The sequence below is a fragment of the Polypterus senegalus genome, chromosome 14 (assembly GCF_016835505.1).
Source record: "Polypterus senegalus isolate Bchr_013 chromosome 14, ASM1683550v1, whole genome shotgun sequence".
NCBI classification, from domain to species: domain Eukaryota; kingdom Metazoa; phylum Chordata; class Cladistia; order Polypteriformes; family Polypteridae; genus Polypterus; species Polypterus senegalus.
The window spans coordinates 146094693-146104246 of NC_053167.1; positions in this window are offsets into that span (position 1 = coordinate 146094693).

Below are 9554 nucleotides of genomic sequence, written 5' to 3' on the forward strand. Positions count from 1 at the left end.
GTTCCGATGGGCCCTTCGGGAGGGGCCGATGCGTGCCTGGGCATGTTTGAGGGGCGGCCACCCGGGCAGTGGCGGTCCAGTGGGCGTCCATCCTGGCGCCATACCTGAAAGGACCGCTGAGCCTGAGCTATGTCCCTGAGGGAGGAGGCGCTGAGTCACGACCTCCTCAGAGCCCGAAATACTGGCCCGCTATGGCGTGGCGGGCCAGCAGGCGCTTGAATGGGGCGGAACTGGGTCTTTGACCTGAAAAGCCGCCAGCGCCCAGGCGTTCGAGAGTTCAGGGCAAGATGGGCGCTGGCACAGCCAGAGGTCGGCCAGGCGGAAAGTGGTCGGCGGGTGGCCTGTGAAGACCTGGTCAATCGATGCCCAGTTCCCTATAGCCAGAGTCCGGGGACCGCCTACCGGTTGTCGCGGGGCCTCACAAGCGTCCTGGAGGCGATCGTTGGCGGTCCCTCCGACGGGGTCAAGCACCACTCGCGGGCCGACGGGCGGGCGGCAACCCCGAAACCCCTCGGCGGCGCTGCAAGCGCCAGCCCAGAAACAGGCCGGGTCCGCGCTGTTTCAAGTGTGGCGAGACGATCACCTGCTGCCAAACTACCCCCCATCACATGTCGCCCGGAGCCTATGGACTGCAGCTGGAGCGTCGCCGGAGAGGTATTGTACCCGCGCCGCGCATCCTTGGCGAGTCCGAACCATCACGGGGAGTGGTGTTGCGCTAAATGGGCAACCCGTGGTGGCTGTTTGATTCCGGCAACAACATTACACCATTGTTGCTTTCGCCCGTTTTTGTCTTCACCGCAACAGTGGTTAAAACAGCATTTGTTGGTCACCTGTGTACATGGGGGACTAGGTCATATGCGTTCAAGCTCTCACTGTTATGTCACCTGGAAGGAGACCAATCAAATAGCGGTCGCTGTGTTACCTGACCCCCTTCCCAGTGATTTTGGGACAAGACTGGTCTAAAGAATCAGCGGTAAGCCATTCGCCGCTCGGGGCCTCGTTGGACCTTGTTGCCAGGGGAAAAGGCACCCCTCACATGACCTCCCGCCCCGTGCACAAAGGCGAGCCCTATATGGGCGCTGGTGTCTCAGAGGGACGCACTTTCGTGGCTCACGGACCTTGACCGAGGAATTCCGCCCGGAGGGACTGGCCAGGAGCTGCCTTCCGGCCCAGGCCCCCAAAGACCCTCGTGAGCCTGGACCATCAATTTCGATCCACCTTGACCTCCTTTGAAGGAGCAGTGGAATAATGATGACTCCTAAGCTTGCCGAATCTTGATCGTTCTGCCTAACAGCTCAGCAGCGGGCCGGATCCACGGAACCCTTCTTTGTCCTTGAAAATGATCTGTTGCGGTGGCTACCCTTGAGAGGCGGTCGCGGAAGTTGTTGCTAATTCCGGCGTACCTTCAGCGGAGATATGCGAGGTTGGCACATACTCCTCCTGGGCGCCCACCTCGGGGCCGAAAAAAGCACTGGAGAGGAGTTAAGCTCCGGCTTTTACTGGCCTGGGATCAATGAGGAGATCCGGTTCTGTCAATCCTGTCGGTGCCAGACCCGCCCAGATTCCTAGGAGGGACCGTGCTCCTCTAGTCCCTATTCCCTAGTGGACATCCCTTTGAAAGGATAGGGGAATTGATTTGGTTGGGACCCCTGGAGCCCTCAACCTTCCGTGGCCTACAAGTATATCCTAGTCATGGTGGACTATGCCACCCGGTACCCAGGCGGTTCCCCTGCGCTCCGCTAATACTAAAAACGCCGCTTGCGAGGAACTGATTAATTTGTTTTTCCGCGGTGCAAGGAGGTCTCACGGACCAGGAGATCACGCCCTTCACCCGGATCGTTCAGGGAGGTAGCCAAATTACTGCAGATAAAGCACCTGGCGTCAGTCTATGCCATGGAAACTGGCCAGGTTGTGATGCGACAGTTTAATCAGGCGCTTAAGCATTCTCCGCCAAGGTAGTCAGCAGCAGACGGCGAGAACAGGACCAGCTCCTCCCGGCTGTACTTTGCCTACCGGGAGGTACCCCAGGCCTCCTACAGGCTTCTCCCCATTTGGTGCTGCTCTGAGCGACAACGGGGAATCCTCGACATCCTAAAGAGGCTGGGAGGCCGGGGCTCTTCCCTCCTCTAACATTTTGATCGTGGCGCAACTCTGCGACCGACTCACAAGATCAGGCCCTCACAAAAACCCATTGACTGGAAATGTAGTAGCCCACTGGGCCGGTCAGTACAACCGCAACTCCGTCTCAGGGAGTTCGCCCGGGGGACCCGAGGTTATGGTGCCGTCCAGGCCCACTTTCGAGCTGCTCGGCTCACTGGCAGGGCCTTACGAGGGTTAAGGGAAAAGGACTCGTCGACTATTTGGTGAAACAGCCCAGTAAGTCGGCCGAGGTGAAAGGATCTATCATGTCAACCTGTTAAAGCCCTGGAGAGATAGAGAGGAGCTCCCCAGCTCAGTGGGTCACTCCTTTTGTAAGCACAACTGCCCGCCAACCTCGTGAAAGAGCTGACCCCAAGCAGCGGCCAGGAGTTAGCCCAAACACTCCGAGCCATCCCGAGGTGATGGCGAGTCACCAACCCGGACCCGCTGATTGAGCCGACATAGTCACCGGGCAGGGGTGTCGTCCGGAGGCCCTACCGACTCCCGGAGGCAAAGCAGAGGTCGAACTGGAGGTGAAAGCACGTATGTTGGACATGGACATAATTGAGAGAGCCATAGTCCCTGGTCCCAGCCCTGTGTCCTCGTCTCCAAGCCAGGCGGCTCCTGGAGGTTCTGTAGCGACTTTAGGCACGTCTGAATCAGATCTCCAGTTCGATGCCTACCCCATGCCCCGCATTGGCGAGCCTCTTGAGGCGGCTGCAGGTGCAGGCTGGTATCTGACTTCTGTGACATGACAAAGGGTATTGGCGTTCCTTTTGCGGCATCATAAAGGAGAAAACGTGCTGGCACTAAGCGGGCACTGGCAGTACAAGGTCCTCCATTTGGTGCCGCGGTGGCGATCGTGGAGATAGAGTGCTGAGCCCCACCAGTCCTATAGCGCCACCCTACCTGGATGACGTTGTCATCTATTCCGGCACCTGGGAGGCATCTACTGCAGGTGGCTGTCCTCCAGACACTGGCTGAGCGGCCTCATGGCTTGGGAGGTGTTTTGGATTAAAGGGCCAGAAATATTTAGGCTACTACTCGTGGGACAGGACAGGTGCGGCCACAGGGCTCAAAGTTAAAGACATCTTAGAATGGCCCGATAAGTACCGAGAAACAGGTGCAGGCTTTCTTGGGAGAAACTGAGATTACCACAGTTTTGGTACCTCGTTTCGAAGAGCAGCACCCTTGACGACCTGACAAAAGAGTGGCTCCCTATCACGTCGGTGTGGACAAGGCCGGGCAGAACCAGCGTTCAGTGACCTAAGAAGGCCCTAGCATTACGGCACCTGTGTTACGGGCATGATTTTTGGGCTCGTTTATTCTCCAGACCGGCGGCGGACACAGGCCTGGTGCCCCGTGCTGAGCCAGCGTCGATGGTGCAATGGGCACCCTGTGATCCTTGGCCGAGCTGATGGACCGGGGACCCGGTGCTGGCGGCAGTGGAGAGGGGCCTTGTGGCGTAGAGTGGGCAGTGACCCACCTCCCGTTTACTACCTGCTGGGTGTGAATTCGCTCTGGTGACTGATCACGCTGCACTTCGATGGATGTCCCTACACGAGTCGAATCCGGCGGGTCACCAGAGTGGTTCCTGGACTTACAGCCATATAGTTCACTGTCACTTATCGGTAGGGCACCCTTCAGGCCAATGCCGATGCCCTCTCTGCGTGTCCGACCTCTCGGTTAGAGTCCGCCCGACCTGGCGGTCTAGGCTGAGGGGGGATGGGGTATCACATACTGTAGTGGAGGCAGCAGTTGATTCGGTAGCACCTGGGAAACCATTGGCATGAGGAATGGCGGGTGTCTAACTCTCCCTCTGCTTCTCGCGAAAGAAAGACCTTCCTGCACCATAGGCCTGGATTGACCGCGGTCTTGATGCTTCACCCTTCCTCCGCCATCTTGCCCTGGCCGTCATCCTTCCACATCCTCCCTTGCGGTCCTTCCGGCATCCCTCCACTTCCGGCTCCTCCCCAATGGCGCCCGGCATACAGGAGTCGGCTCGGCATGATATGAACTGTTTGTTTATAATTTTGACCAGTTTTGTTGTAATTTACAATATCACGGGCCGGGCCAACCCACTACTGTCTCCTGGGTCCTTTACAATATATATATATACTAGCAAAATGCCGCGCTTATGCGGAGAAGTAGTGTTAAAGAAGCAATGAAAAGAAAAGAAACATTTTAATAACGTAACCTGATTGTCAATGTAATTGTTTTGTCACTGTTGTGAGTGATAAGGTGTTGTTGTCATATATATATATATTTACACACACATAAACATATATATTGTAAGAACTGGAGACCAGAGGCGTGGAAAGGTTTGGGGCAGCCACCCGTTTAATGCGGTTTCCCGGCCAAAAGTCTTTGAGCATTTTAAACGGTATATACAATAAGGTCCAAAACAGAACTGCCTGCCAGAGCAAGGCGGTGTGTTTTCCTCAGCACAGAGGGCAGGAAGTGATGTAGATCCTCTGGGCGGAGACTAAGTGACATCATCCTCAAGGGCGAACCGGAAGTGACCTCGTTCTTGGTTGGGGCAGGAAGTGATGTGTCGCCACGCAAATGGCGGTCTGGTGGGATTTCGGGTGGACCTGCAGAGAACTCAGAAAAAAGAGCGATCAGCGTACCCGCCCCCCCTGAGCAGATGTATAAACAGTATTGTCCTAAAGCGCCAACAGCACCCATGCACCACGTGTGTGACCAGGGCTCCCCTCAGCCCAGACCCGTCGGTCGAGCGACCTGCTAACGAAGTCGTGGGCGGAGAGGGCATCGGCGGTGCTGGGATTTGTAGATGAGCGGCGTATGTTGTACTGCTGCAGGTCAGAAACCACCCTCGTGACCCGATGGATTCGACTCCTGGCAGAAGAATACATCCACTTCAGGCGCATGATCCGTGCAAGAGTGAACCACCAGCGACCCAAGAGGTAGATACATAGCTAGTCACCGCCCATTTGATACGTAGAGCCTCTTTCTCCGCCCGTGCCTGGTCTCCCGGTCCCAACAGTTTCGGCTCAGGTACGCAGGGTGTTCAACACCGTCGGCCTTTGGCTCAACACGGCTCCCAAAGCCTGTGTCCCGAGCGTCCGTCTGGAAAGACAAGGGAGAGAAGTTAGGAGATTAAGATAGGTGCTGAAGTCAGAGCCCCTTTTAAGTCCTGAATGCAGCCCCTTTATCCAAAGACCATGCCACCGTGATAGGAGCTCTTTCTTTGTCAAGTCGGTCCAAGGCGCCGCTCTCTCCGGAAGCGAGGCACAAACCCGGTGATGTGCAGCCAAACCGAGAAGGATTGGACTTGCACGCTTGGTTTTGCGGGCGGGGAGCCGGAAAGGCCATTATATTGCAACCTAGAACACTGTGGCCTACAGTACCCAGCCCCACTAATTTGGCCCAAATGTTTGGCTTCTCTCAATCCGAAGAAACATTTCTTGGGGTTGATCAGGAGCCCGACCTCTCCCAGCCATCAAAAGCCTGTCTGTGACCTGCTGTATGCGCTCCACTTCCAGGTGCTGGAATAGATGACCAACGTCATCCAGATGGGCAACACCAAGAGCGAGTTATGGGGCGGGCAGCATCCTGAGCGCTACAATCGCGGGCGCGATAACCCGAATGGAAGGACAAAATACTGCCACGGTGTCCGCTAAGTGCTAAGCGTTTTCCTTGGACTCATTTAAAGGAACCTGCAGTACCCTTGTCATGTCAAGTGTAGTCAAGAATTTGGCTGGTCCACGATCTCTCGGGAGGTCGTCCCGCGGGGCATGGGATGAAAGCATCAAGCCAGAGGAAGGAAACTTGATTGGCTTGACCCAGTCATTACCGAAACCTCCCAGCTACCCGTCAGGCTTAGCAATCAAGGCGATGGGCTGGACCAGGGACTACTGCTTTTTCCTCGATCCTCCTAGTGCCGCTTGTTAAGCTTGGTTTCCAGTTCACTTCTGCGCTTTCTTTGCCACTCCAAAAGTCTGTAGGGTCGGCTCACGGACTGATCACCGGGGTCAGTCGGCCTTAGCCGTGGCAATCAGAGAGGTCCGACCTGGCTGTTCACTTACCACCTCTGGGACCCGGCGGATGGCTACTCGAGCTCTGTCTCTGTCTGGGAGATAGCTGTTACTTGAGGTAAGGGAACTTTGCTTCCTTGAAGAGAGAGCAGGGCTGTCGGAGGAGGATCAGGATCCCTCTGCCCGCAGTTTCAGCAGGTTTACGCTGACTACTCGCTCCAGCTATTGGTGGCCCGATTGGGCTGTTTCACCAAAATAATGGTGATACAATCCCTTCTATCACCCTTAATTTCGTGGGGCCTAGCCAATATGCGAGCAGTTTTAGAGTGTGAAGTAGGAACCAATACCATGGCCAGATCACAGTTTGGAACTCCGAATCGTGCCAGGTCCTTACTAGGCGGAGCCTGTGCTGAGTTATGCCTCCTCGATATGACTTTTAGAGGTCCCGGTCTTATTGCATCAAATCTGCTCCAGCGCAATTGGCGATATACTCCCAAATATTAGTGAGGGCTGTGCCTCCTTCCCAGCCCTCTTTTTAAAATATCTAATAAGCCCGGGGCTGTCTTCCGTCTCATTAATTCAAAGGGAGAGAACCCGTAGAGCCGAGGAACTTCGGTAGGCAAGAGGACAAGGGAGGTTGGTCCCAATTCCTCCCATCATACTTATTCTTTACAGTAGCATTGCTTGAGAGATTGGTTAAATCTCTCCACTATTATCGGGTTCGAGGATGATACACCGAGGGTTTTTAAATTCTTTATTTTCAGTAACTTGGCAGTCTCCTTGAGCGTTTCCGGTGAAAAGGCGTTCCTTGGTCCGTCAGGACTTCTACTCTAGGAATGCCCACCATTGAAAAAGACTCCTACTAGTTCCGTACAATATTATTTTTGGTAGTAGCCAGCGCTGATGGAGCAGCTTCAGGAATGGGTTGCATAATCCACGAGGGCAGTATATGTTATATCTATAAGACTCTGAGGCTCTAGGGTCTATATCACCCCAATCCTGTCAAGGGCGTCAATAAGAAGGGAATCAGAGAACGGTCCTTCCTAGGAATTGCCGCAGTTGACACTCGGACAGGAAATGTGACGAACCTCCTCATTAATCCGGCCAGCGGGCTTAATGCGCTCTAATGTTTTAGCGGGCCGAGATGGCCTCCAAGAAGGTGAGGTGTCGCTGCTCTCGCAAACCTGCACGCCCCAGTGAGTCCAGCGGAAGGACTAGCAACAACTACGGACCTTCCCCTCATGTTCAGCGACCCGATACAATAACTCATTATCTATGACAAAGTGAGGTCCCTGTGGCATGGGCAAATGCGTGCGTTGGCCGTTAACGAGAACCACTGCATTCTTTAATGCTTCGGAGAGTCGTCCATTCCACTGTTCTCTTGAAAGAAGCGGTGTTGCTCTAAACTGAACAAACAATTCAGAGAGGTCGGTCTGACCTCAAGGAAGCGAGAATCCTCCCTCGCTGCGGGCGCTAGTGGATGGCGTAGTAGCCATGACGGTCGGGGAGTGGCTTCAAATCACTCTTGGCCTGCCGCCCCACTCCCCTGTCGGCTGATTACGGTGTGGAAGCAGCGAGATGAATCTTTATCATCTGTGAGGCCAAAAGCTTTTAGGGAATGCTTTCTCTAAACCGCGGTTACTGTCAGACCAGTCCCGCCGAGATTCTGAGACGGAGGATCCGGGTGTACCGCTCTGATAGCTGCCGAAGTTCCTCGAGACCTCATAACACCGGGCGGGTATTATGCGGCGGATATCTCCGTGTATACATTTGGGCAGGTCTTTTTCTTAATCCATTGATAGCGGTAGAACAAAGCGGCGAACAACGACAGACCTGCGTTACTGCGGCGGAATCAAACAGCGCTGTTATCCTGCTGTCCATTAATAAGAAGCTCTCCCGTATGTTTATCCGCCAGAATTTGCTAAAGAGCACCTACGAAACAACCCGCCATTGTCCCCCTCACAGTCCGCCTTGTTCCCCGACAGTCGCAAGCAAACGGCGGCGACGCCGGAACAGGCTCTGGATTGCGTGGAAGGACTCTTTTGTAAGACATAACTCCCGGGTAATCTGGGCGGCTATTCTGCCTTCCGGGTTTCTGGCCAACCTCTGGGGTTGCAAGAGCTGTAGCTTCGTCCATAGAATGAATGCGCCCCAGGCGGCTGAGCCGTCCTGGGGTATCCGCTGTAGCAGCAAGCAGGCCACTTGCTGCACACTATTTGCAGAGGTCCAAATCAAATGACGTAACCCTCACCCACCACCTGTTGCCCGAGAGCCGCCGCCTGCTCTGACAGCCCGCTTTAGTTGGGTTAAACTCCCAGTCTATTATATTCTTCCTGCCGGCCTGGGGACAGCCCGCCGTTAACAAGGACCTTGGTCGATGGGCGGCTTCTCGGCTTTCCCCTACCAGAAAGAGCATACTGAACCACCGTGTTTTCCCCAAGTAATACGCCTGTCGGTCCCCTCTACCTTCTCCACCGAGATGGGTTGGTAGCCCAGGTTATACTTGTGGAGGCCAGAGCCTGCACCGTCCTTCACAGCCCTCCAGTAGCACTCCCCTGCCCAGGCTTCGGCCCAGGCCTCCACCCACCTGGTTCGCCCGAAAGTTCGTGTCCCGGGTTCTTGAGGACACCATCCACCACCGACTACGCCACTGTGAAACTGGAGACCAGAGGCGTGGAAAGGTTTAGGGCAGCCACCCGTTTAATCTCTACGGTTTTTCCCGGCTGCAAAAGCTTTGAGGCATTTTAAACGGTATCACAATAGGGTCAAAACAGAACTGCCTGCAGAGCAAGGCAGTGTCTTTATAGCACAGAGGGGGCGATGATGTGATCCTCTGGGCGAACTAGGTGACATCATCCTCAGGGCAGGAACGGAAGTGACCTTGTTCTTGGGACCGGAACCGGAGTGATATGTCCTTCCTGAAATAAGCGGAGTCTAGTGGGGTTCCGGGTGGGACAGAACTCAGAAGGCGTCAAGCGTGCCACGCCCCTGGGCAGATGTATAAAACAGTGATAAACCCTTCAGCTGCTTCCCATGCACCGCAGTGTGTGACAATATATATATACATATCTATACATATACACATATATACATACATATATACATATATACACACACATATATACACATATACATACAGCACACACATATATACACACAAATATATATATATATATATATACATATATACATATATAAACATATATACATATATACATACATATCTACATATATACACACCGCTATTTCATATCAATTACGACCACTTTTTATTTTGTTAAAAAGCAGTTGACTCCACGCTCTTCGTGCAATAACAATCAAATCATTCAGTTGTCTTTGCTCATATGTCATTTTAGAGGCTGGGCGCCTGGCATCTTTGTACAGGTTGGTTTCTGTTTGCTGTGAGGTTCTGTGTTG